At 50.3% G+C, this 20,904-nt stretch overlaps 1 protein-coding gene across 5 annotated transcripts in view; it reads left to right on the top strand.

Annotated features, from left to right (window-relative positions):
• Window positions 1–332: 332 nt before the first annotated feature.
• Window positions 333–20,904, top strand: part of SRRM3 (serine/arginine repetitive matrix 3) — a 59,487-nt gene continuing 38,915 nt past the window's right edge. For all 5 annotated transcript variants that reach the window (XM_053557474.1, XM_053557472.1, XM_053557475.1 and 2 more), the window contains exon 1: window positions 333–499. The gene's annotated coding sequence lies outside the window, so the exon portion shown is untranslated. The remainder of the gene's footprint in view (window positions 500–20,904) is intronic.

Genomic DNA, 20,904 nt, shown 5'->3' with positions numbered 1-20,904 from the left:
TGAGCCGTGTGATGCCACGGCACTCTACCCGAGGGCGGTACAGTGAGACTCTGTCTCTACAAAAAAAAAAATAAATAAATAAAAATAATAACCTCCCTTGCCCAGGTGCTTCCCAGGATTGGCGTGCCCACACCGCAAGCAGAGAAACAGACTTCGCGGCAGTGGAAGCTGCTTTCCCTGACGCCCAGTCCCTCACCCCGCTGCGGGAGGCCCTCCAGACCTGCAGAGGGCGCTGTGGGTACCTGGGGTGGTCCGCTCTGGCTGGCGGGCGTACAGGGAGGCCGCCTCCATGGTGGTGCGCTGTCCAGCATTTCAGCAATCGGCGGCGGCGGTGGCGGTGGCGGCGGCGGCGCCCGCTGGGAAACGCAGAGCGCGGAGCCGCGGGGGCCGCGGGGGCCGCGGAGCTGCCCGGCCCGACCGAGCAGAAGAGGCTGCCCGGATAAGTGGGGCCAGAGGGCCTGGGTCCAGCGCCCGGCAGAGCGAGGCGGTCAGCGGGGAGGTGAGAGCCCCTGGTGGGGCGGGGGCATTTCCCAGAGGGGCTGGGGCTGGATGGAACTCCGGGCCTCCCCAGCTGAGCTGGGGCCCCGCAGCCCCAGGCACTTGAGCAGGGGGTCGATGTTGGGGGGCTGTTAGAGTGTCTGTCCGGGGGTACGAGGCACCTGAGGAACAGAGATAAGGAACGTTATTCATTTCACCGAGAGGAATGGAGAAAGTGAGGAGTCTGCCGGGTCACCGGCCGGACTCCCGTGGGCATAAGTGACCATGGCCTAAGCTATGTGGATACCAAGGAGGTCCTTTAACCACAGTCCAATTGCCTTCCCTCGCCAAGGAGAAGGACCTGCTCCCCAGGGAATGGAGAGACCAATGTAAGGACTCTGTGGAGACACTGGTCACTGGTGTGGTGGAGGGAGCAGGCCCCCACCCGGATACTGCGCCTCTGTCCAGCAGGGGGTGCCAGCATAGGGGACAGCCTGGCCTCTTTCCCAGCTGCCCAAATGCCCCTGGGGAGACCGAAGGTGGCAACGAGAACCGGGTCTCACGCAGGATGGCATTTACTTTCATACTGGGAAGAGGATGAAGGACACAGAAGAGGAAATAGCTACTAAGAGTTGGGGAGCATTCTCTGTGGCCTCTCTGAATGCTCAGAGAGAGTTTCTAGAGCCCAGAGGGGGCCCAGCCCCAGAGCAAATTCCTGGCAAAGAGGAGAGCTGAGAAAAGAGACGCAGGTTCTGCCTTGCATCCTCCTCCCTCTCCCTCCCAGTGCCCCTGCCTGGACAGTGTTAAAGCCTCCTGCAGCTCCTATTTTTGGCAACAGGCCCCTTGTGGTGATGGACTTGGGGGAAGCAAGAGAAGAGCACCAAGGTCTGACCTGACTATACCTATGCTCTATCCCAACCATAATTTCTCATTCCTCTAAGACCTCACTCTGGCATCAGGGAGCCTGAGCTGATCTTTTGTCTCATGCCCAGAGCAAAGGCAGGTACACTACTTTGATGCAGAGCAAGGCAGTGGCTAGAGAGTTCCTCTGTCCAGGGGGCATCTTAAGGTCATGGCCCCAGCTTGTGCCAAATTTTTCCTCAGCCAGAAATAGGAATAAGCTGGCTAGGAAATTGCTCCCACACACCATCAGCTTTTTGGTTCCTTAACTTTATGCCCCATCCCACTCTTCTGTGGGGTGAAGGAGGTAGTCTTGAAGAGTGACTAAAGCGTCAAATGGATTTTAAGAGGTTGAGGTGGGTAGGTTGGGAGACTTTGTGTACTCTGAAGTCAGAGAAACATGGGATGTGTCCTCAGGTAAGCCACTTGACCTTTGTGAGCCTATTTCCAAATCTATAAAACAAGCATGGTAATAACAATATCTACTTTGCTGTTGAAAGAAATAATCCAGATAATGGATGGGAAACTACTCTTCAACTGTAAAATGCCAGATAAGTGCTAGTAAATAGAATACAAATAAGACTTTCTTAAAGAGGAGCTAGATAAGGGTGGACAAGTGTTCAGCAGAGTTTGAAACACATCTTTCTCTTCCTAAAGTACACTGGTCAAGGACTTTGTACCAGGGTCCATGCTAGCCCACATGCTACAGTGGAATAAGCTAACCCTCACAAAAGCTTCACACAGAAGGCATCATTATTCCTATTCATAGCTGAGAAAAAAGGCTTGAGTGACTTTCCTAGATCATGAAGCCACTCAAACTGTCTTCCCTGGAGCAGGAGTGTTACAGATTGCCTGTCCCAATCTCTTGATATCAAGGCCCAGGTAAGTGCCAGCTTCTTAATTCATGATGCCAGCTTTACAAGTGAGGAGCCTGAGGCAGAAGGCTAAGAGTGTGCAGTGCAGTGAGGAGGTGACTCCCCCAAGGTCACTGGGTATTTGGAGGTAGACTGTTTTGAACTGACCAGCTGGATGTCACCACTGCTGTCAGGCCTGCCAAAGGAGGAGTCTGGATCTGACAAGCCCATCTGCTCACTGCCGCACCCACTTCCCATCTCCTTTGCCCGCTGGCCTCTCACTGACCTCAGCAAGCTGGTGACCGCCTGTTTCTTTCTGAGTGGTTAACTCTCATCTTCTAAGATGGGCTGTGCTTCCAGCACTGCTATGGTCAGCTTCCCCTTATGATTTTTCTCCTCCTCTGCCCACATCTTATTGTCCCCAGGGACAAAATCATAGCTCTTCCTATCCCAGCAGCCAACCGTGTACTGAGGAAGAGGTCAGGGGAGTCCAGCCTCTTTCTTAAATCCTGCATACTCTGAGCCCCTGCCCATGGGCCTGTCACTTCACACACATGGTCTCATCTTATTCTCATGTAATGTGGTGCCAAAGGTGCTGCTGTCTCCCTTCACAGAGGAGCAAAACAGGATCTCAAAGTGTGATGTGACTTTGCCAAGGTTACAGAGTAAGGTCTTGGTGCAACCCATGCCCACTGCCTCAAGAGCCCAGGGTGGCTTCCATGACACCCCTCTGCTCTCAATTCTCTATTCCCTCCATGGTGAGGGTCTATCAGGGCACTGTGAGCCAGTGGGTATTGAGGGGTGGCATGTGGTAGGGGCAGATGAAGGACTCCAGGACATGAGTCCAAGGACCTTCTTTCCAGGCCCCCCTCTGATCTTGGTTTCTTGTGTGACCTTGAACAGGTCCCTTCCCATCTCTGGGCCTTAGTGTCCCTAAACATAAAATGATGGGATTTGACTAGAATATTGTCCTCACCTGAAGGTCCTGTAAGCACCAAATTTTAAAATCTCTCTTCCTATTAGTGTCAGGAAGCCTGGATTCCATTGGCAGTGTTTCAAGGTTTAAAAGGTTAGTTGGAGATGAGATTTCAAACTCACCTGTCCCTTCCACCTACAGACTTGGGGTATTAATTAAAGGGGAAAATATGGCTTGGAGAGGCCCAGTGGCTCACCTAGAGATCCCAGGACTCTTTGACTGAGCCAGGATTAGGCCCTTTGGTTCAGAATTTGATGTCAGCTGCAAGGACACTGATGATGCCCACCACACACCACCCAGAGTTGTTTGCCACAGCCCTGCAGGCCCCCAAAGCACATGCATAGGTCCAGGGAAGCAGCTGGGGTGCAGTGGTTGAGGCTTATTCATAGAGTTGGGGGAGAAGAAGGGATTTTGCAGCTGGTATTCTACAGAGAGGAGGCAGGGCCCCGAGGAAGGACCACATCAGTATGGTGATTGGTTCAAGCTGAGTGGGGAGAGGTGGCAAGAAATGGAGAAGTTCCTTCTTAATTCCAATTCTTTGGCTCAGTGAAGGGGTAGAGAGCTCAGCAACAGGAGGGGTGTCATGAGATGAGGGGATGAGGAGGCCCTGACTCTAAGAAGGAAGCTCAGGGAGGAGGAAGGGGCTCAGGGAGACTGCTCAGAGGATAGCAGCTTTCCTGTCCACAACTGGGGAGGAGTCCAAGGAAGGGAAGGTTTCTGGAGAAGTGGGAGGCACTTAGTAAGGGGGAGTGGGTTGGGGGGGGGTCAGATACAAAAGGAGGCCTAGAGGAACAGAGGGGCCTATAGGGAGGGGCTTAGTACCAGCCATAACAGAAACCAGCCTGGTCCAACCTAGATTCTTCACTATGATTTAGTGCTTGCTGACACTTCCAGATTCCTGCCCTACTGCCCTCTTCTGGGTCATGAGCTCAGGAGGGCAACACCTTCATCCCCAGAGGCTCAACCATGTGGGCCCAATGTTATCCAGGATGGGGCCTGGGCAGGTGATCCACTTCTGAGTTCCCAGGCTGGGAGAAAGGCCTCAGTGGCCGCATGTGCCTTGGCTCCAGAGCATCCCCCAACCCCCAGGGACTTCCCCATAGCCTAGAGTCACCAGCCCATCCGTCTGCAGCCCTGTTTCCTGGGCAGTCAGCCTGGCCTCAGCATCCTGCCACCCCCACCCTGGCCTCCTGCCCACTGCAGAGGCTGCTGTGCCACTAGAAGCTGGCAGACAGGGCCACAGCTTGTCTGCAGCCTGCTAGAACCTCTGAGGACCCCAGGGTCCAAGTGGCTTCATCAGTCAAGGGGCCACAGCACCAAGCTCCCACCCCATCACCATTCCCCAGAATATCCCAGGAAAAAGCAATTTATACTGAATTTTAAGAATGGCATATCTTCAGCATACAAGACAGGAAATACAGAAACCAAGGAAAAAATAAAAAGTAGGAGATGATCACTATGAATCTGGTGGGATATTTTTTCATGTGTTTGTAGATAATGAGAATTAAATAACTGGGACATGCTGCTGGAGAGTCTGTATCCTATTTTTCACTCTATCATGAGCATTCTCTGATGTCCTTAAAGATTCTTCAAAAACCATACTCTTAATGGCCTTATAAAGACTAGGTGGGGCTGATTCCCAGGGAGCCAGTGAGAACAGCAGAGAGCCTCCTCCCTGTACTGTCCCTGTGTGCCCACAGGGGTCTGCTGGTGTGGGTTTCCCTTGGCGAGGATAGCTTTGTGGTGAGGAACAGGTCACCCAGAACAGAAGGTGACAGCAGCCTGACTCCTCAGGGGTCTCTGCCAGGAGCCAAGCTGGGACATGCCCTTGCTGGAGAAGGAGAGCCTGAGAGTGTCACATACCTCTAGGGAGGGCCAGAGCCTGGATCCAATGAGATTCCAGAAGAAAGAGCTCAGAACTGGAATCAGGTGATCACTAATCTCCTGCCCTCTCATCTCAGCTGGGCCTCAACCTCCACCCTCAGGTCTGTTTCCTTTCCTGTAAAGTAGGCATCATAATACCTGCCTCCAGGTGTGATATGAGAAGTGACTCTAGTCATGGGTTTGAAAGCCCCCAGGGAAGGATAAAGTCCAGTGCACTCCTAGAGACAGCAATTACTATTTGAATGGGGGAAATTATCCATTTAATCATTGCCTCCCATTTTCTGGACTCAGAAAATAGGGTCCCTGGGAACTCTGTAGACCCAGAGGTGAATCAGACACTGATGCTAAACTTGGGGAACTCCTGGACTAGTGAGAAAGGAAGGCAGTTGTGGAAACAGACAATGATGACCCACTGAGGTTTGACTAGAACTAAGTCATCCAAAGTAATGTGGGCAGCCAGAGGAGGTTAATGAGAGGAGTGACATTTAAGTTGGGCCCTAAAAAATGACAAGAAAGGCCAGGCGAGGTGGCTCATGCTTATAATCCTAACACTCTGGGTAACCAAGGTGGGAGGATCACTTTCACTCAGGAGCTTGAGAACAGCCTAGGCAAGAATGAGACTCCGTCTCTACTAAAAATGCACAAATTAACTGGGCAATGTGGTAGCTGTAGTCACAGCTACTCGGCAGGCTGAGGCAGGAGGATCACTTGAACCCTTGAGGTTGCTGTGAGCTAGGCTGATGCCAAGGCATTCCAGCCTGGGCAGCAGAGTGAGACTCTATCTCAAAAAAAAAAAGACAGGAAGGTGTCAGACAGAGAAGGCAGGGGACTGACATTCCAGAGAATGGCACAGAGCAATAGAACAGAGGTGTGAAACATCCTAGCTAGATTAAAGGGATAGTGAATTATCTAATGTGGCCACAGCAGGGAAGACAGAAGGTGTGCCCAGGAATAGAGAGGATAGTCCAGTGGGAGTGGTCAGCTGCATCAGGCTTTGAAAGACCCTGAAAACCAATGTAAGAGCTGGGAATTTATTTGGGAAGCTATGAGAGTCATAGAAGTCTTTAGAACAAAGTCATGAAATGGTCAGATTTATACTTGAGGAAACCTATGATGACTGCAATGGGGTGGGAAAGAGAGCAAGGGAAAGAAAGAGACCAGGGACAATAAGGCCAAGGAGGCTGCATTCATCTGGAGAGGAGATAATGGCACCACTGAAGAGGGGACACATCACTAGATTAGATAGCAGAGTGTGCTGTAGGCTAGCCTTACCCAGGGAGACAGGGAGATAGGTCAGGGGCAGAATGAGAGGTGGGCATGCCCATCCCCAGCCAATGTGCACAGCCCTTAGTATCAAACAGAGAATCCTAGGTTAGAGAAGTGGGCTTTAGGACTAACAGAGCTACTAAGCCATCTTCTCTCCCATCGGGGCACAGGAGGGCTTCTGAGGAAGAAAGGAAGCTAGGACACTCAGTGAGTCCTGTCTCCAGGCAGTCTTGTGTCCCCTCCCTGTCTGGCCCTGATACGTGCTTCTTTGTCCTTGTGATCCATCCATTATTCTCCTGAGAATACCTCTCTTTCTGCTTCTCAGATGCTCTCTTCCTCTGTCTTCTGCTCTTTGGACATCAGAAAGTAGAAGTTGGTTTGGTACCTGTAGCTCAAGTGGCTAAGGCGCCAGCCACATACACCAGAGCTGGCGGGTTCGAATCCAGCCCAGGCCCACCAAACAACAATGACAACCACAACCAAAAAATAGCTGGGCGTTGTGGCAGGTGCCTGTAGTCCCAGCTACTTGGGAGGCAGAGGCAAGAAAATCACTTAAGCCCAGGAGGTGGAGGTTGCTGTGAGCTGTGATGCCACAGCACTCCACCCAGGGCAACAGCTTGAGGCTCTGTCTCAAAAAAAAAAAAAAAGAAAGAAAGAAAGTAGAAGGGACCACTTATTCATCAAACACTTGCTCAGCAACCTCTCTGAACTTAAAAGCTCCATTAGTATTGTCATCCCTAAGCCCTGTGCTAAGCAAGGGAGCTGGGCATGTACTCCCACCTACTCAGAGTAGATGTGATCACCTGAGCTTAGGAATTTGAGGCTGCAGTGAGTTGTGATCATACCTGCCACTGCAGTCAAGCCTGGAGAACACAGGAAACGCTGTTTCTAAAACTAGGGGGTGAGGTAGAGCGAGACCCTGTGCCTGAGCAGCCTGAAAAGAAGAATAAAGCTCACAAATGGGAAATGGTTTTAGATAGACTAGGGGGTCATGTGGTACATCCCTGGTGGGCGGAAAGGCTGCTGGCCTGGCTGACTTTTGAGCTGGCCTCACAGATGGACCTCCAAGAATGAATACAGGTTTTCCAGGGGAGAAACAAGGGTGTTTCTGACAGGAGCAGAGAGGAGGAGGAAAGAGCACCAAGCACTGGCGAAGAGTGAGGCTGGGCAGTAAGGGCTGGAGAGGCAGCAGCCCTTAGTGCCAGGTAGGCAATCTGGCCTTTCTCCCGTGGCCAGTGGAGAATGCAAGGAATGTCCCCAGCAGGTAAGCACACAGCCAGAGCAGTCTCAGGAAGGTCACCCTGAAAGACGAGCATGATTTGGACTGATGGAGAGAATGGGGGCCTGGGGTGTGTTTTCAGGACACAGGTCACATGGTCTTGGACCTCTCAACCCATCTAGAACCACTGCCACCATGGTCCCTAGGTACAGAATATCTCCTCCAGTATCTCTAGAACAGTACATGAGAAGCAAGTCCTAGGGCTCACCTAAATGACCATTTCTCAGTGTGAGAACTGGGATCTGTGTTTGTTAAAGACTGGAGGTGCTGGGGTTGAGAACTGGGGCCTCATTGCTATGCACACATGATTCCTTTCACCTGGGACATCTTTCCCTCTTCCTCTACCTCCTTGAGCTTCAGGCTTCTGTTCTAACATCACCTTGCTCCAAGTGCTGTCCTGTGTACCCCAAGTGCCCGGAGCTGCTTCTTTCTTGGCCCCTTTTGCACTCCGTCTGACTGGTTGTTCACTCTCTGCTCTATTGGGCCTTTCAGCATTTCCCATGTGCCAGGCACTGCTGTGTGCATCAACTCATTTAGTCCTCCCACCTCTTATGAAGTAGGTAGTAGTAGCTGAGGAAACTGAGGCACAGAGAGGTTAACAATGTCACCCTCACTGCCTGGCCAAGAAGTGGTAGGACCCCAGAGGCTGCACGAAGTTCTGTGAAGCCCCGAACTGGTTGTTTTTTGAGGGCAGGACCCTGTGTGATTCAGTGTTGCAGGTCCTCAGTGCAAGACCAAGGCCTGGCATCCAGGAAGTGCTGTTTCCTCCTCTGTAGGATGGGCTAAAAGGCGGCAGGTCCCTCCCAGGGCTGCTCTGCAGCTTGGGGGGTGGGGGTGGGGTCCATGGCCCTGAGCAGGATTATAAGCTCTGAGGTGCTTGGTCTGGGGCAGGGGTAGCAACAGAGATAGAGGTGCCTCTCTGGGACTTTAGAACAGAACAGTTTCCCAAACAAAAGGGCTTTTCCCTTTCTTGGCTACTATGCCACAGAAATCAGACCCTCTTGACCCAACTTGGTGCCAGGGGTGGGCCTATGGCTGGGGTGGGGCTGTTGCCTGGATCAAAATTCTAGGGCAGCGGTTGTCAACCTATGGGTCGCAAACCCTTTGGACTGTATTAAAGATTCACGGCATTAGGAAGGTTGAGAACCACTGTTCTAGAGTGGTTGTGGGGCCGGGTGGGGACCTGGAGAGGCCTCTGCTATACAAGAAACTCCCACTCCCAGTCTGACCTTAAGGGGTTCACCCCTCTCAGAGCTAGGAGGGCATGCCACCCCATTCCTGACTCTAACCCTGCATCCCTCAGGAGCTCTGGGTTATTGTCAATGATGTTGTTAATTAACTGCCTAATTATTTAGGCTAATCATATTAATTGACATTAATTGGTTACCATTTGTCAAGGACCCTGAAATGCTGTGCTTTTCGGAGTTGAAGTGCATGGGCAGGGGACTCGAGTAGGAGCTATCACCGCACTGTACAGCTGGGAGTGAGCAGGTGACAGACAGTGGCAGGTCCAAGGACACCAAAACTGCTACCCAGTGACTACTGCCCCTGCCAAGGGGGGGTCTGATCCTGGGGTCACCTCTAGGCAGCTCAGGGGGAGCCTCCGACTCCTGAGTTCTGGCCCCTCACACTTAGGGAAACATATCACCTCTTCCTCCCCTTAGCTGTATACATAAGTGTTTGACAGAGACAAGGGGGAAGAGAAGAAACTTTCCTTCCTGCATCTCCAAGGGCTGTAAAGACCTCGGAGGGGAAGAGACCTTAAAATCCCAAATAAGCCATGCTATAAGTAGGTCACCACAAAACTGCTGGATGATGCTCTATATATTCAGTCAAAAAGAAAAAAGTAAAGATGAGCAGTATAAAGTAGATAAAAGTAGACAAAATATGCAAAATATTAAACTGTGATAAGATGATCAGATTTGCATTCTTTAGTCAGTTACAGCCCCCAAACCCACAGTACATTTTTATGCCTGTTTTAAAACACAACTTACAGTTTTAAATTATAGCACTTGAAACAACAACAAAAAAAACTACTATGAAATGCATCCTACGTTTCAGGGAGAAAAAAAAGCCAACCCACTCAAAAACGGGAGTGTGAATTTGTCTTCAGAGTTATTCTCTCAAGATTAAATGGCTCCCATTTAGGCCAATGCTGGGCTGGGAGTCAGGAGCCTGCTGTCTTGTGCTGACTTTTGCACTGATCCTCTGAGGGTTCCTTCCTATCTCTGGGCCTCAGTTTCCTCAGTGGTGAATCCCTAGGCTGTCTTCCTGAGACATGGCTTACACAGAGCAGAGGAGGTAGGGATTTTAAGTATACTTAAGGTGCATACAAATGTGAGGAGAAAAGAGGTCCATTTAGGTGGGGGATTCAAGCCCCTCAAATGGGAGGTGGTGCTTTCTGGAGAGAAGGGGCTCCTGTCTGGGTGATAGAGATTTATACCCTGATAAAGGAAGAAGACATGGAGAAGGAATGTTGGGTCTCTCTCTCCCCCTTTACTGCCCAATCCTACTGCCCCTGGGGGAGGAAGGCCTGGGAGAACTGGAGGCTGTTGCCTAGTAACAAGAGGCGCATCTGGATCGATGGGAAAGGCAGTGATGCTCCAGCCCCCCAGCCCAGCTCTCTCTTTGATCTCAGCCAGCCCAGCAGAAACCTGGAGGGATGTCCCAGGCAGCCTGCGTGATTAGAGTTGAGTCAATAGAGGGAATTTTCCATAATGAGATTGTGTGGGCAAGCTGCCCCTGGCTTCTCTGTTACCCTCCTCAGTCTGTCTGTTCCCCACCCTGGCTTGTCTGTTACCCTGACAGCTCTGGAGGGGGAACATATCACCACCTGATTTTCATTCTTCTCGATCTTGGACTACCAGGGACTCAGAGTACAGCCCTACCCTGACCCCACTAGTACCCAGCCTCTTGACACTTGATCCAATTGAGGCAGACTGAGGCCCAGAAAGGGAAAGCGACCTAATCATATGCCTTCTAACCCATCTTGCCTTCCTTCATCCAGCCCGTCCAGGGGGAGGGGCTGATTATAGGGGCAGGAAAAGGAGGTGTTGGAAGCTGGGGAGAGCCCTCAGGCTCCTCTGACTTCCCAGCAGGGTCAGCCCTCAGGGCCAGCTTGTGGGTGTGGGTCCTTAGAGGGCATGGGATCCTGACACACAGGTGGCTCTCCCCATGACACCTCCTTAAGGCCTCCCCAGGACACAGCAATCACCACCTCCCCAGCAGCCTAGCCCATCAGTGTCAGCTCAGCCAGGAGTCTGTTGGTTCTCAGGCTAAACAGATGCTGCTCCTTTGAAACAACCCCCCACCACACCCCAAGACTCCAGTCTAACTCAGGCAGCCCCAGGGACTCTGTTTCCCCAGCTGTCAGTCTACAGCGGGCCAGGGCCAGGTGGGGCAAGGACTGCTTTGTTCCACTCGAGTGTGGGGAGAGCAGACTCAGGTCCTACTGGCTTACCTGGTGTCAGTTCTGGTCTATATAAGTCTCTCTACTGGGTTGAACTGGCCTATGTTACTTCCAGTGGCCATTGTTACCTATTCTGATCCATTCCACTGGCCTGTAATACTAATGTACAGGGTCCTCACTGTCCTCTGTGGATGCAACCAGTCTGGGTTTCTGGTTTGGCTGGGTCTGCTCCATTTACAAGGATCTAGGTGGCCTGTCTTGGGCTACATTGGTCTGCACTGTAACACTGTACTGTGGTCCCTCTGTCCAGAGCAGATAGCTGAGGCCTCCTTTTCCTGGGGACCTGCCACCCAGGCCTCTGCCCCAGGAACCCAAATCAGAGCCAGCAGGGGCAGGAACCCTGGGCTGCTATATAGGAACCTGAGGGCCAGGCAAGTCCTTCCTGTCTGTTCAAAGACAGAGCTGGACTCAAGGGCTTACAAAGTGGATGACAATGTGGCCTATGTAAATGTCAGCACACATAAAGTCTGGGCATATTGAGAGCAGGAGCCAAGGACCTTGCCCACTGAAGTCCCTGGAGATGACAGTGGTAAAATACAAGTAGTGAGCTCCCCATCAGTGCAAACATAGCTGGATTTCAATGAGCATACACATGAAGATGGGTCAAACCAGTCACAGCTCTTAGAGATCCCTCAGTCGACCAGGGAGTTAATAGTTACAGTAGAAGGAAGTAAGCACTGAGAGTGGTAGCCAGAAGGTGATAGCAGAGGCATGTCCCCCAGGACATCCTTCCAGGAGAGTAGGGAAGAGGTGATGCTTGAGCAGTCTTATGGGGTGAATGGAAGAGGAGCAACAGGAACAGTGTGCTCTTGGGAGGCATGGAATGCAGTGAGGCAGGGACTAGCCTGGACTGGGTACCAGGTAAGCTGCTCAGGCTTTCTCCTTTGGTCAACAGCCTTGCTCTCCTGCTGTACCTGTCCTGGACACCCCATCTTAGTCCTGGGAACCTCACCAGCCCAGCCGCCCCCTGCACCCACGGACCCCACATTCCATGGCACTGATCAAGACTGCAGGGAAGAGGATGACCCAAACCCTTCCTAGGGACAGCTGGACCCACCCATGACTGGACAGGGGAGGGAGGGTCACCCCATGAGGGCTGTGACCAAGGCACAGAGTCATATTGACATCACTTCTACAGGCCAGGCCACCTGCCCTCCTGGAACCAGTCCTCCCACCCCCAGCCAGCCCCAGTCAAGGCCTTCCTCTGACTCCAGCAGGGACGGTAGGAAGCTCCCACTGCTGAATAATTGAAAGGAAGGCTTTCAGCAGTTCTCCCTCCCCCCAGCCAGCATCTTCTGGAGGGTTGGGTAACAAACAGCAGCGCCAGCGCTTCCCTAGAGAGACTCCAAGGAGGCAGGGAGGAAGCTCACTGGCTAACCCTCTCACTGCCGGCTGCCTGAGCCATCTCTTCCCTCTTCCTCTGGTGTCTTCTGACCAGGCGGTGTGTGCTAGTCTCTACTGCTCCATGTGGGTTGCTGTCTATGAAAAGCACCATTGTTGGGCTAATAGTCTTCGTAGGTTTACACTGATTTGAAATGGTGATTATCAACCTGATCTGTTCTGATTTATATGGATCTATATTTCCTTTTTTTTTTTTTTTTTGAGATAGAGTCTCACTTTGTTACCCTCAATAGAGTGCTATGGCATCATAGCTCATGGCAACCTCCAACTCTTACCTCTGAGCGATTCTCTTGCCTCAGCCTCCCAAGTAGCTGGGACTACAGGCACCTGCGACAACATCTGGCTACTTTTAGAGACAGGATCTCACTCTTGCTCAGGCTGGTCTCAAACCTGTGAGCTCAGGGCAATCCACCTGCCTCGGCCTCCCAGAGTGCTAGGATTAAAGGCATGTGCCACCGCACCTAGCCCTGGATCTATATTTCTTACTGGTCTAACTTGTGCCTGTAGTGGTTTATACTGGTTGGTATAGTTTATGGGTAAAAACAACTAACACTTAATACATACCCTATACAGTACCCAGACACTGCACTGTACATATGTTTGCTCCTTCACTCCTTAACCCCATTTTATAGATGAGGAAACTGAGCACTGAGGGTAAGTCACTTTGGCACACACAATAAGTGACTTGAACCCAGGTAGGTAGAGCTGGCTCTTCTGTTACTTGCTGGTCTGCATGGGTTAGTCTTGGTTCATGTGGATGGGGCTATCCTTCAGGATTAGATCTTTCTGTAAGAGGCAGAGGCCTGAGGGTACCAGGCTACAAGAGACATCTTTCCAAAATGCAAATCTAATCATGACCTCCCCAGCTCAACATCTTTTAATGGCTCCCTATTGCCTATAGGGCATGGTTCTATTTCCTCAGCCTGCCCCTGAAGGCCCTGGTGGGCTGGTCTCACCCCCAGCCACTGGGCTCAGCTGAGCACAAACCCATGCTCTTCCCTCTTTCCTCTCTAAGCCTTCTTCCCACATGCCCCCACACCCTGCCCATGACAGCCTTCCTCCCTGTCTTTGTCCTGCCAACTCCTAATTATGCTTTAAGATCTCTCCTCCAGGAAGAACTCCCAGCTGTGCTCCTTCCCACACATGTCCTGGCTCTGTTAGATGTCTCTGACATGTGTCCCCTATTCTAGCACCAGGAGCATCCTTCCTTCTCCCCTTGCATTTCTCTCTTGTCTTCTGTCAGGCCTCAGAGTAGACACTCACAAAAAGCTGTTGTATGAGCAAGTGACTCAACTTTGGAGCCAGGGAGGTATCTCTCACACTGGGGCCACTACTTCCCAGACCCACTTACCAGTTTGTTGTAGCCACTGCTTGGTGTAGCTACTGTTTGTCATGCTGAAGCCTGAAGGTCTGCAGAAGAGTCCCTACAGGGAAGGAAGGGTCTGGCAGGAGGGTGCTCTGGAGGACGTGCCCATATCATGATACACCTGGCTTCAATGCCAGGGACTGGGGTAGGGGCACACCTAGATTTCCTGGACACAATGCAGATGGCTTTTCTTTTCTAGCTTGATAAAATACCTTCACAAGCCATTATTGTCACACACCCATTTTTACCAACACACGGACTTAATTTTTCAACCTAAGGACCTGGTTTCATACATGTTTGTCAGTTCTGTCACATTTCTGACAATTAAAAAGAATCTTTTTCCTCCAGAAAATTCAGGAGGCATACCCATGCCCACCCTGTCTCCTGGACTTTTTCTCTGGAAGGTCTCATCCTGTACCTGCAGCCTCCACCTTCACAGGAATGCAGCTTCCTGCATCATGCCTTCCATTCCACCCTGGCCCTCTCAGCCCCAGGTCCCTGGACCCTGGCATGCCCTTGGTTTTAGTCTATGCTGTCCCCTTTCTGGACTCCCCGGAGAAGACTCATCTTCCATAGACTCATTTCAAACATCATTCCCTTTCTAAAACATTCCTTGACTACTTTAGGCAAAGGTAAACCCTGCCTGTTCTCTTTTTTGCTCCCCTAGCACTGGGTGGGTATTGGGGGACAGAGTCAGCATCTGTCTTCATAGCAAACTTGTCACTGAAACAATGAAAGAACAAGTGATCCCACCAAGCTACAAGGTAGAGAGTATTGTCTCCATTTTACAAATGAGGAAACCGAGGCTCAGGAAAGTTTAATGACATTTTCTGATTTCCCAAGCAGAAGTAGTAGATCTGCTATATTCAAACTAAAGTCTTGGACTTCAAATCTAGTACTCCTTGTCTAACCCCTCCTTTTCTGGGCCTATTGTGAGACAGCATATCCATACGTGATTGTAGATGGAGAGCTCACTTGAAGCCTTGGGAACCTGGACCTTAGAGGTTCTGGAGGCCCTGAATTCAGACATTACCACTAGGGAGATAGGTCTCTGGTAGGCAGGGGCTGGGACAGGAGAATGAGTGCTGCTCCCCTGGGTGAATCTTCTAAACCCCGGGAGCAAAAGAGCCCCCCTGGGTGAGGTCCATGGTTCTGGAGACCTGAGATGCTGCCAAGAGAGATGGGAACCAGGAGGAGTTTACTGAGACCACGAAGGGGTGAGAGGGAAGTGGCCCAGGTCATATCGCCAAGCTCCTCCAAATGATGCCTTAGCCCCCACTCTGGGGTCCAGGCTCTGCCCTCTTCTCCCTCCAAAATCAACAATATCGTTCACTCTTGGGTTCAGTCTCTAGCTATATAATTATGACTCCTAAATCAGGCCCAGATCTCAGTTTCTTAAGCACCAGACCCATGATCTGAGACATCCTGGACATCTTCACCTGTATATCTAGGGACTCCTCATATTCACCATGTCCAAAACAGAACAGTCACAACTGACAAATAATAATAGTGATCAACAGTGCCATTTATGAGACATTCATTGCACACCAGGTACTGTCATGGCAATTCACATGCATTAATCCTTTATGACAAACCTTTAAGGAGGATGCTATTATTAGTTTTATTTTATTTATTTATTTATTTATTTATTTTGAGACAGAGTCTCACTATGTCACCCTTGGTAGAGTGCGTCACAGCTCACAGCAACCTCAAACTCTTGGGCTTCAGCGATTCTCTTGTCTCAGACTCCCAAGTAGCTGGGACTACAGGCACCTGCCACAACGCCTGGCTGTTTTTTGTTGTTGTTGCCATTGCCATTTAGCTGGCCCAGCCCAGGCTCGAACCCACCAGCCTCGGTGCATGTGGCTGGAGCCATGACCACTGTGCTACGGTGCTGAGCCTACTAGTTTTATTTTGCAGGCAAGCAAAATGAGGCACAGAGAGTAAATTGCATTCCAAAGGTCACTCAGTTCATGAATTCCCAAAGAACACAGCCCTAGCTCCCTCTCAAGTCAGGGATCCCCAGGGCAGAGCTGGGTCTCCCCCTCAGACCCATCTGTGCCCCACTGCTCACTACAGCCTGGCCCCTCTCCTCCAGTCCTGACCAGCTCACTACTGACCTGAGCATCTTCTTCCTCTGAGGCCAAGGGCAAACGATGATCTCATTAGCTGAGAGGTCTCCATGTCTGTCTGCAGCTGAGTTTCTGGAACAGACTAGACCCTGCAGTACAGATGGACTGTTTCACCTTCAATTAATCACCAGCAGGGCTGAACTTGCAGGTACCAGTATGCAGTTTGTGGCCTCTCTTGTTCATGGCCAGGCCTGCTCAGGACACCCAGGCTTGAAACTGTGGGAGGGAAGCAAGAAAAGAGACCCAGCCATGAGGCTTAGAAATCAGGTCCCTTGCCCTTTAACCATTTACTGGCTGGCAGAAGAAGGGGTGCTCCCCTGTTGGCAGGCATTAAATTAGAGTTTCATGACTTAAACTGCATATTGCTTTCACTGGCTCCAGCATCTGAGCTTGCCCTTGGGAGCTGACCCAGTGCTGAAGACAGCCTCAGCTGAGCTCCAGGAGTGGCTGGTGTGGCTCTGGCTACTGCCTATATTAGCAGGAAGAGAGTAGGCTGAAGTTTTGGTGGTATGCATGTCAAGTTGGTATTGCCCAGTACTCTTTAGTGCATGTCAAGTTAGTATTGCCCTTGGTATTCTTTCCAGAGAAAGAAAGCAGTGGGTTTTTGAGCCTAGCCCCCTGTTTGTCCAGTGGGAAAACAAGAGACCAGAGAAAGGAAGGGACTTATGCAGGGTGTCATAACAAATCAGCAATAGGGAAAAGATTTCCCATTTGCTGTTCTACCTCCAAAGAAACACAGCGTCAGTGCCCCCTAAGGACAGAACAAGTTAGGGTTAGGGTTAGGGTCTGTCTCTACTGTAAAACTCCATATCCGCCTGCTTAGCCCCCACAAACCTCTCACCTTCAACACACTCCCAATTTGCTGTGTGTTCCCCATCACAATAAATGGCTGTACCATCTACCTGGTTACCAAAGCCAGAGACCCAGAGTCATCTACAACGTCTCTCCCCGCCACACACACACCTGGTCAATTATTAATCCTGCCAAATTGACCCATTTGGTTTTTAGTACTTGCTCTGGTATCTCTGTCTCCTGCCCACTCCCGCCCTTCCTGGGAAGCATGCCCTGACCAACCAAGCAGGGCTGTAGACACTTCTCCGGTTCTCTTTCCTCATACTACACTGCTGTTCACTTGTCAGTCTCCTCAACCAGCCTGTGAGCTTCCAGAGGGCCAGAATGGAGTCTCGTTCCTTTTCAAATCTCTAGCCTTTAATAAACTGGGGTGCAAGGCAGGGCATGGTGGCTCACGCCTGAATCCTAGCACTTGGGAGGCTGAGACGGGTGGATTGCCTGAGCTGGGTTTGAGACCAGCCCAAGTCAGAGCAAGACCTTGTCTCTTAAAAATAGCCAGGCGGGGCTTAGCACCTGTGGGCTCAAGCGGCTAAGGCGCCAGCCACATACACCTGAGTTGGCGGGTTTGAATCCAGCCATGGCCTGCCAAACAACAATGACGGCTGCAATAAAAAAAAAAAATAGCCAGGCGTTGTGGCGGATGCCTGTAGTCCCAGCTACTTGGGAGGTGGAGGCAGGAGAATAGCTTGAGCCCAGGAGTTGGAGGTTGCTGTGAGCAGTGATGCCACGGCAGCACTCTATCTAGGGCCACAGCTTGAGGCTCTGTCTAAAAAAAAAAAAAATAGCCGGGCGTTGTGGCAGGCGCCTGTAGTGCCAGCTATTCAGGAGGTTGAGGCGAAAGGATCGCTTGATCCCAAGAGTCTGAGGTTGCTGTGATCTAAGATGCCACAGCACTCTACCAGGGGCAACAAAGTGAGACTCTGTCTCAAAAAAAAAAAAAGGTTGGGTTCAGGGGCCTGGCACAGTGGCTCACACCTATAATCCTAGTACTCTGGGAGGCCAAGGCAGGTGAATTGCCCTGAGCCCACAGGTTCAAGACCAGCCTGAGCAAGTTCAAGACCCTGTCTCTAAAAGTAGCCAGGAGTTGTGGCGGACACCTGTAGTCCCTGCTACTTGGGAGGCAGAGGCAAGAGAATCACCTGAGCTCAAGAGTTGGAGGTTGCTGTGAGCTGTGATACCACAGCACTCTACCAAGGGTGACCAGTGAGACTCTGTCTCAAAAAATAAACACAAAAATAATAATAAAAAATAAAGTAGGGTTCAAAGTAGATGCAGGGTGAGTGTTCATTGAGTGACTGAATATAGTGCCTATCTCCTATTTGAATAGCTTCTGTAATAGGAAGCACACTCATCCTAAGATTAACTGCTTGGTTTTTAAAGCGTCTTAATTGTTATAAAACAAAACAAAATAAACAAATCTTTTTTGGATTGAGCTGAAGTCAATGCTAGATGGCTTCCCTACAGGACTCTTGGCTTTGTCTTATGGAGCCACTTAGATTGGCTAGGGCCTTGTTTCTTTTAGTGTGATCCAAGGACCAGCAGCATTAATGTTACTACTTAGGAACTTATTAGAAATGCAGCTTCTCAGGTCCCACTCCCGATCTCTGAATCAGAAACTCTGGGGTGGAACCAGCGATCTGTGTTCTCACAAGCCTTCCAAGTGATTCTGGTGTCCAGTAAAACTTGAAAATTGCTGCTCTAGACCACAGTCCCCCAGTTGCTGGTCCATAGATGAGCCATATCAAAATGCCCTGGGGAACATTAACAACTTCATCTTTAGAGATCTGGGATGGGTCCCAGGTAGGACTGACATATAAAATATAGGACACCAAGTTAAATTTGAATTTCAGATAAAAAATGAATAATTTCTTAGTAGAAGTATGTTCCAAATATGAAATTCAAATGCAATTTAACTGGGTATCCTGTATCTGGCAACACTAGCTAGACATCTCTACTTTTAACAAGGCACTTGGCAGATGTAGCCAGGTTTGACCTAAATCCTCCATAGTCCCTCAAATATTTGAAGGAAAGTAGGTATTCTGACCACCTGTGTATTCTTACAATCACCCCATATTTTTGTTGATATACTCTAAGATAATATGCACTTTTGGCAGCCACATCATGATATTTACTCAAATTGAGTCTGTGATCATTGAAAATCCCCAAATCCAGGCAGCGCCTGTGGCTCAAAGGAGTAGGGCACTGGCCCCATATGCTGGAGGTGGCGGGTTCAAACCCAGCCCCAGCCAAAAACTGCAAAAAAAAAAAAGAAAAGAAAGAAAGAAAATCCCCAAATCCTTCCCAAATATGCTGCTTCTAAACTGTGTCTATCCCATTCCAATTTTAGTTTGGGACCCAGCTTCAGAATGTGGCATTTCTCACTATCTTATTTCTCCTTCTTAGATTCTTCCATCGTTTCAGTCTGTTGAGTCCTTTTAGATTCTGACTCTATATTTATGAGCGCTCTCAGGTTGTGTGCTCAGTGGATCTGATTATCAGGCCACCCATGTTCCATCCAGTCAATAGTGAACATATTAGATCAGACCTGGGTGAAGACAGAGCCCTGTGGTTCTCCACTAAATACCTGGCTCTCATATGACACTGACCCATTAATCAGCTCCGTTTATGTATAGGTCAATTACAACAGTACAGAACATTAGCACCCACCAGCACCATGTCTTCTTATGAAATTTCACAATGATTTCATAAAAGACAATGCCAGATGCCTCACAGAGAGACTCTGTGCCTGTAATAATCCCCCTAGTCTGCTGGCCCAGCAACCCCATCTTGGAAGGAAGTGGGCTTAGTGTGCAATGACTCAGGTCACCCTCTTAATAATCTGGCTCAGATTCCTGCCTGGTGCCTCTGCAACTCACCAGGTGAAAGTGGTAGAATCCACCATCTGTCCTAGTGAAAATCCAGACGGCATCTGCCATCACCTCTCTTCACACCACTCTCCTTTCCTTCTCAATCATTTCTGCAAAGATTACCCTCCGCAACCTATCAGTAGTACCCAGACATTCTCCTAGTGGTGGGGCTAAAATTTCTTGGAATTTGGAGAGCTTAATGCCTTCAGAACTACTCCCATCAGCTTTCCCTCCCTGCCTTCCAGAAGCCCAGGCCAACTTCTAGGCTGGGGAGCCTTGCCCAGGTCTGAGGGGGGAAGTGCAGAGCAGCATTGCTCAGTGCCTGGCTCCAGGAACGCTTGCTGAAGATTAATGTCTTCCCTCTCCCCCTCAGAGTGCCTCCTGCATTGGCTGGTGCTGGGGCAGGCTCTGAGGAGCCAGGATGAAGGGACAGTTCCTTCTCTTTAAAAGGCTCATGATATAGAATGGGAGTCAGATGCAAATGGCAAACTGAAGAACCTCACTATCTAAATGTCATATCAAAAAGTGTGGACAAAAACCTCAGGAGCATGAGGAGGGAATGACTCATCCTTCCTGGAAAAGGGGGAAAGTTCCCAGAGGAGGTGACTTTGGGGCTGGGCCCTGAAGGATGAGTTGAAGTTCCCAAGGTGGAGAAGAGAGGAAACAATTCTAGTGAGGGAAACTACATGGGCAAAGGCTCACAGCAGGAAGCGAGAGCACACGTTTGGGCACTGAGGACTGAGGCTGAGAGGCTGTGTTGACTGCAGGATGGAGCACAAAGAGGGATGAAGTTTTGAGACAGCATTGACAGAACATGAAGGGGCTTTGCAGGCCATATTCAGGACTGTGCCACATATTCCTCCACCCTGCCTCCTTCTGTAATTGCCTTTGATTTGTGCGGCCTGTGTGCACTGAGCTCCACATCCACTGTGCACTTGGCTGGCATTAGGAGTTGAAAGCCAAGCTGCCCTCAGCCCAGCGGGAGCCGGGCCTATGAACCCACAGTGACTACAGCAAGTGGCAAAGCTCTGGGAGGGTAGCAACACACAGAAGGAGAAGAAAGGTTTCTGGAAAGTGATTATGCCTACATTTGGTGACTTTGAGGACAAATGGAAGTCGGCTAAAGAGCATCTCAGGGAGAGGGAGGAGCAAGGGAAAAGGGAGAGTAGTAGAAAGTCGAT

Source organism: Nycticebus coucang, chromosome 12 (genome assembly GCF_027406575.1).
Source record: "Nycticebus coucang isolate mNycCou1 chromosome 12, mNycCou1.pri, whole genome shotgun sequence".
NCBI classification, from domain to species: Eukaryota; Metazoa; Chordata; class Mammalia; order Primates; family Lorisidae; genus Nycticebus; species Nycticebus coucang.
Note: the sequence above shows the minus strand (reverse complement) of the source record. Positions and strands in the feature narration are given on the sequence as shown.